This window comes from Artibeus jamaicensis, unplaced genomic scaffold (assembly GCF_021234435.1).
Source record: "Artibeus jamaicensis isolate MK-2021 breed Jamaican fruit bat unplaced genomic scaffold, CSHL_Jam_final contig_233, whole genome shotgun sequence".
Taxonomy (NCBI): domain Eukaryota; kingdom Metazoa; phylum Chordata; class Mammalia; order Chiroptera; family Phyllostomidae; genus Artibeus; species Artibeus jamaicensis.
This window is the reverse complement of record NW_026521486.1, coordinates 41,513,022-41,519,975: the sequence shown is the minus strand read 5'-3', so window position 1 is coordinate 41,519,975 and position 6,954 is coordinate 41,513,022. Positions and strand designations below refer to the sequence as shown.

The 6,954-nt window shown below is 36.9% G+C and overlaps 1 non-coding gene across 1 annotated transcript; it reads left to right on the top strand.

Annotated features, from left to right (window-relative positions):
• The first annotated feature begins 1,291 nt into the window (after window positions 1–1,291).
• On the top strand, window positions 1,292–1,398 carry LOC119045137 (U6 spliceosomal RNA). Its single transcript, XR_005081738.1, has one exon. It is a non-coding gene; the product is annotated as a U6 spliceosomal RNA (small nuclear RNA).
• The last annotated feature ends 5,556 nt before the right edge of the window (window positions 1,399–6,954 follow it).

Below are 6,954 nucleotides of genomic sequence, written 5' to 3'. Positions count from 1 at the left end.
GTGAATCATCATCCCTCAGTGAGTCCAGCATCTCCACCCTGCAGACACTCCCTGCTCATCAGTCACACGTCAGTCATCTTGCGGGCCAGAACGGATGTTTCAGTATCACAGTGCTTGCGTTCAAGTAACCTTTATTTTACTTAATAATGGCCCCAACCTGCAAGAGTGGAGATGCCGGTGATTCAGATATGCCAATGAGAAGCTGCAAATGCTTCCTTCAAGTGAAAAGGTGAAAGTTCTTGAACTAGTAAGGAAAGAAAAAAAATCAGCTGGGATAAAAGGTAAGGACTGATCTTCTATCCATGAAATTATGAAGAAGGGAATGGAATTTGTGCTAGTTTTGCTGTCACACCTCAAACTATGAAAGTTAGGCTACAGTGCATGGTAAGTGCTTAGTTAACATGGAGAAAACATTGCATTTATGAATGGAAGACATGAACAGAAAATGTGTTCCACTCGATGGCACCATGTTGCGGCAGGAAGCATTGAAGGCTTGGCCAAGGAGCTCCCTGAAATGAGTGACAGCAAGCCATCTACTGCAACTAGAGGGTGGTTACACAGTTCAGGAATAGGTTTTGACTAAAAAATACAACAACTACTGGAGAGTCTGTGTCTGCTGGTCAATCAGCTGCCACTGCATTTCTGGCAGAGTTGAAGGAGTTGGTCAGGGCTCGGTGCTCTCAGCAGTCTCCGGCCCATGGGGGTCCTGCAGTGCACCCACAAGGACGGAAATGCTGCTGTACTTTGAATATTTTTTCATTGTAGAATGATCTATTTTCTTCAGCTTGCAGAGCACACTTTATTTCACAAAAATCTCAATAAGAAAGTATAATTATTTTGTATATCGAATCATTAAAGTGCTTATTTTACTGGTGAAGTCATTCTGAGGTACAAATTTAGAGCATTTGTTTGCTCAGAAGGGATGGTTGTTCTTACCAAAAATTGAGAAAACAAAAAGAAAGAAAAACCCTTTAGAAAAAGTGTTTGTATTTTTAGAAAATAGTAACTCTTCTGGTTGAAGAGTGTAATTAACATCTACTATTTCCTGTATGCTTTTATGCATATAAATGCATGCCTTTTAGTGATTACAAAAGGTAACTCTGTCTCAGAATGGTCTCATTCACCTGGAGATGAATTAAAAGTTACCTCTCCATGCCTATCCACCCTGCTTCTCTTCATTCCTATAATTTTCTGTGAAACTCTCCTTAAAATACATATCATTATGGTAACATAGAGAAGGGATAACTAAACAAAACTTATCTTTGAAATTTGTTCATGAAGAACGTTTTTGGTGCTCACTTCGGCAGCACATACACTAAAACTAGAACGATACAGAGAAGGTTAGCTTGGCCCCTGCGCAAGGATGACATGCAAATTTGTTCTATATTAAAGTAAATGAATGAATGAATAAAACATTTTCTGATACTAGCAATTCTCTGTCAAGTCATTTATTTTGAAGAATATCACGAACTCTACAAAACTACATAAAATTATTTGAGGAGTTAATACAGGAAGCATGTAAAGGAATACAAAAAATAAAATAAGAATACAAGAAATAGGATCAGCTAAATCTCATCCAGAAGAACTTTTAAAAAATAGAGAAAAATTAAGAATATCATAAATCCAAGATGCCAGAAGATCCCCCTTAGAGTAGAAAAATTAAATGACACAAGATTGCTTTTATTTCTTTATGCATCTGACCACATTTCTTGATTCAACAGAAAATATCATTTATATAGCAATATTGTATTGCTGCTTACTGGTTCTGGGAATGAATCTACAAAGGATAGGAAACATAGTGACTGTCATAAACTTTAACTATCAATATAATAACATTAACACGACTCTAAAAACTAGAAGGTAGATGGGTGAAAGAGAAATTGGTAGGTTGGTAGGTGCCCGAAATGTCTCATGTTCCTGAGTTGGCAATCAATAGATGCTGTCTAATGCTGTTGTTAAGTCTAAAAATGGCAAACAAAGGCAGATTAACCCTGAAATAGCAAACTTTAGCCTTTGGAAACATTCACTGACAAGGGGCTCCTGACAAGCACTGGGAAGAACCCTAGCAGTTTTGTATTTGTAAATTTGCATTCTTTTTCTTAAAGTTTTTCTTCCCCCAAGATGTATACATTTTAAGCCTCACATAACCTGGATCCATTCCTGGGCCACTGCCTTGGGGCAGACATGACCTGGAGGCCCCTGAAGCTGCACAGTTAATCCAGCCTTGATAGTAACCAGCAAAACAACCAACAGTCGCACTGCTTGCCATTCTTCACTCCTGGGCACAGCCCTGGGAGAACTTGGAGAAATAGGGAGAGAGGAAGAGAGACAACTGGACTTTTCATTTCAGAGCCACTGGTGTCATTCTATGTACTACCCTGTAGACATATTTTTTAAAACAACGGTTAATTTACAATTTATTGATATTAATCAACATGAACTTCCCTCTTTTGTGTGTACTGAAGCTGTATATTGAAGGCAAAAGGTAGGGCTGCAATGTATGGGTATATACTATACACTTGTTTTGCAGACTGGTGACAATCTTTATTTTCTCCTTACACACATTTATTCTGGATTTCTATGGACTCATTCAAGTCCATAGAAATTTCACGTATGAAAGCAGCAGTGCATAAGATAAAAGGAAATACAAGACATCTGGCATTGTATTCTTGTCATCAGGAAAAACAGCTGCAGAAAGCATCAACGATGGTCTTTCCCCATCCAGTACATAGTGTGATTGACAGACTCTTACAAATAAGAGTTTTTCAACCAATGAATGCATATATAAGAGGACTGTGCCCTCCATGTTTCTCTCTCTAAAATCAATACATTAAAAAAATTTTTTAAATACAGGAGTATTTTCTTCCTATGAAGAGTTTTCTCATGAATGAAATATTATTTTTCCCAAGATACCTTTAAAAAATTCATTATTTTCATCATAGAATCTCTGTAGCATCATAACAATAAGATTTTGCTCTTGTAAGTAGCTAGTAATATTGCTTGGGGCAGATATATTGAGAGCTTGCAACAGAGTAAGAAAAACTGGTTTATGGAGGGATTCCAAAGCCTCACTCACGCACTCCCTTGCTGAAATGAAGGCCTGCTTCTCTGGGATAACTAGACCGTTTTCACGTGCCAGGAGGGAGTGCAGCTGCCAGCAAACTAGCTCCAAGGTAACATGCAGATCAGCATATATGTCATTTCTCTGAACTTCAGCTCAGGCATTTATCCTCAGTAACAGGTTAGACAGCCAGGGGCAAAGGCTATGTTTAAACATGTTCAAACTGGAAAACATTATTGGGTCATTCAACTACTTAAACAAGAAAGGACAGCCTTGGTGAGTGAAGGGAAGGATGAAGGAGGATTATGTGCAGATTTCCGCTCAGCCTTGAACTAAGAGCAGAGTGACTGGAGGATCCCAGCAGGTAACTGGGGACGCAGAACTGGTTTCCTTTTATCTGTCTCCTGGACAGCTTTGCAAAGCATGGCAGAGTATAAAAAGAAGACCTATTTTAATTAAACAATGCAAATACCTGTTTTTTATTACTTTTTGGAGTTAGAGATGATTAATACTCATTTCTGTATGTGTATGCTTTTTTAATAACTTACTTTCAAGTTTTGCTAAGAAAGCCTACAAGGACATTTATAATACCAAGCTATAAACTCTGTAAAGTATTGTGAAAAGATAGGCCATTTTAAATGAAGAAAAAAATTTTAAATGGAACCATTACATTGTTAAACGTTGCATAATGAGTGATAAACTGTAAAGAACTTAATGATAAAATGAAAGTGGAAACTAAAGAATCTCCGAAATCCACTCAATTCTATACTTCTTTGAATAACAAGAAAAGACAGCATGAGGAAATTCAGAGGCAAAATATAGCAATGATTTTTTTTTTTAATTCTAAACTACTCTTGAAAATTTCTTATCTGTAATGTCATGGTAAGCTACAGTTGGCATGAGAGCTAATTGGTGAAAACAATGGCTTGTTTGTAAGAATAAGCAAAAAATATATGTCTTAGAGAAGTAATGGAACAGGAGAAAAATATAAGAATGTATAGTCAAAAATACCAATGGGTGAAAAGTGTACTAGAGGAGTTATTTTAGAAGCAAGCACTTAAAAGCCTTAGAGATGGTAACGGAATTAATAGTACAAATTAAAATTAAATCAGCTATTTTGAACTAGAAAAAATGAATAATTATAATTACTATATAATAGCAAAGTGCTGGCAAGAGCAGAATGTTATGTGAAGATTAAAGACAAATAAAATTTTGCCATCATATTCTAGACTTTAAAAGATCAAGGGAAGGAGTAACACATCAAGAAGGATCAACAAAAAATTATTTAAAGTTTACTAGTGGATGACACTCATTCTACGAGCCTCCATGGGTTTCATCCTCGCTGTTTCTCCATAATCAACTCCTTCCCACTCACCTTCCCGGGGACACACTTGTGCTCTGGTCACATGATCTTCCTTCAGGTATTTGAACATGACAAACGCTGCCCAGCTTCAGGTCCCCTGATCATGCTGTTTGCTCTGCTATGAATCATCTTCCTTCTTCTCTGCCCGACTAGCTCTTCCTCATATTTTAGTCTTAGCTTGAAATATTATCTTGGACCTATTTATGGCCCCTATTTTAAAAAGCCCTAAACATCCCAGTGCTACCCCACGGCCACTGACTACCACTATTTGTATCTCAGCTAAACTTATACTTGTTTTCTGTAGAACACACATCAAAACTTGCAACTATTTTATCTTTTAAGACTAGATATGAATTTCACAACTAGAAATGAGGGAAGGGACTGTGTCCTTTTGCTGCCGGGAGTCCAGTCATGGTACTGAGTATATGATAGGCACAAAATAAAGATTAGTTAAATTAGCCCTGGCTGGCGTAGCTCAGTGGATTGAGCGTGGGCCTGGGAACCACGTGGTCGCGGTTCGATTCCCAGTCAGGGCACATGCCTGGGTTGCAGGCCAGTTCCCAGTGGGGGACACATGAGAGGCAATCACACATTGATATTTCTCTCCTTCTCTCCTTCCCTTTCCCTCTAAAGATAAATAAATAAAATCTTTTAAAAATTAGTTAATTAATGAATGAATTAATAAACAAAGTGAAATTATATGGTGTAATATGTGTAATACATAAGCAAACATCTGTTCGAAGACTGCCTTTTGCAAACATAGTATGTTTCCCAATCTCTTCGTGAATTTCTGGTTTAACTCAGACTGCAAGACACAGTCTGGCTGCCAGTGACCATGGAGAACAATTATCTGATTTTTTGGTCCCTGTAGGTAAAGGCCCCCCAACAACCTGAGCAGAGTAGCTCCTTCCAAACATAAGAGGCGGGGGTCAGATACCCAAGAACCTCCTAAGAAGTGCTCACAAGAGCCAAGGGTCTTTGTGTAAAAGGGCTGGGGAAAGGCTCTACTTAGGAAAAGCAAGTGAGTTCATTCAACGGATATTACCACAACCCCACTGAGTACCTACTGGAAATGTGTTTTGTGCCAAGCTAGCTACCAAGTCCATAGAAGACAAAAGAAAAAAAAAAGAAGGAGAAATCTCTGCTTTCCTGAAGCTCAAAGTCTAATAAAAAGAAACACACATGTATACATACGTAGCTTTCTGCAATTTTTAGTATGTTCTTGAAAAATCCATGACAGGATAATTATAAGCTAAAAATGTAAGAATTAAGAGACAATAGGAATGTGGGACGAATTTCAGAATGAAAACAGGAAGGTCTTCTTAAATGTAAGATTTTTATACCCTTCGATCAGATTTTCAGTGCAAAAGAGATCATCCAATGATCTATTTTGATATTAAAATTTGAAATTCAGTTTGTCAAGATTCTTCTTTAAAGTTATGAGTTGAACATATAAACCTATTCTAATTTAAAGTCTAATAAATTTAGCAGTTTTTGAATAATGTTTGATAGGTCCCATTTAATATTTTAAACTATATTTATAAATATAAAATATTCAATTTCCTCCTTACATCCTTTGATTGTATGACTTAAACAAATTTCACTCGTATCTAAAACTTTTTTAATAACAGTATTAAATTAAGCCTTTAAATAATTTGATTCTTGAGTTCTCTTAAATGTTTCAATATATGTACTTAATGAGGTCTTACTTTAAAATCAGAAACATATGAAGGGGGAAATAGAACAACTGTAATGGCATAATCAATAAAATATATTTCAAAAAATCAGAAACAAGTTAATCTATAAACCAATTTTAAATATATTTAAATGCTTGACATATGTTGCTCTAAAAAGCCTTTTTTTCAATACAAGGACATTCCAAATATGCTCAAATTCCATAACATTGAAATGTTAACAGTGTGAATAGAACTGGAGACTATTCTGCTAAGTGAAATAAGCCAGTCAGTGAAAGACAAATACCATATGATCTCACTTATAAGAGGAATCGTATAAAAAAAATTAACTAATGAGCAAAACAGAACCAGAGACGTGAAAACATGCAACAGACTGACAGCTGTCAGAGGGAAGGGGGACTGGTCAAAAGAAGGGGAAGGGATAAGTCAAAGAACATGTATGAATGACCCCTGGACATGGGCAACAGTGTGGGGATCGACTGTGGGAAGAGGTGGGATGGGCTGGATGGAGGAGAGCAAAGGGGGAAAAATTGGGACAACCATAATAGAATAAACAAGTATAAAAAATATATAGTGATTCTGATTGTCTTCAACATTTTCGTACTTAATCCTAAATCTTCTGATAGTTGAGAGATGGTTATTTGATAAGAAAATAATAATGTTTTAGCATAACTTCATCACTGGTTGGTTTCACAGCCGAGGCTCTGGGCTCTGAGGCTGACTGGATAGGGATGGAGAGGTCAGATTGAGCACTTCAGCCATGCACCGCTTATGGCCTGGGGTCCATTCTAAGAAATGCATCCATGGGTGATTTCATCATCATGAGAACTTCACAG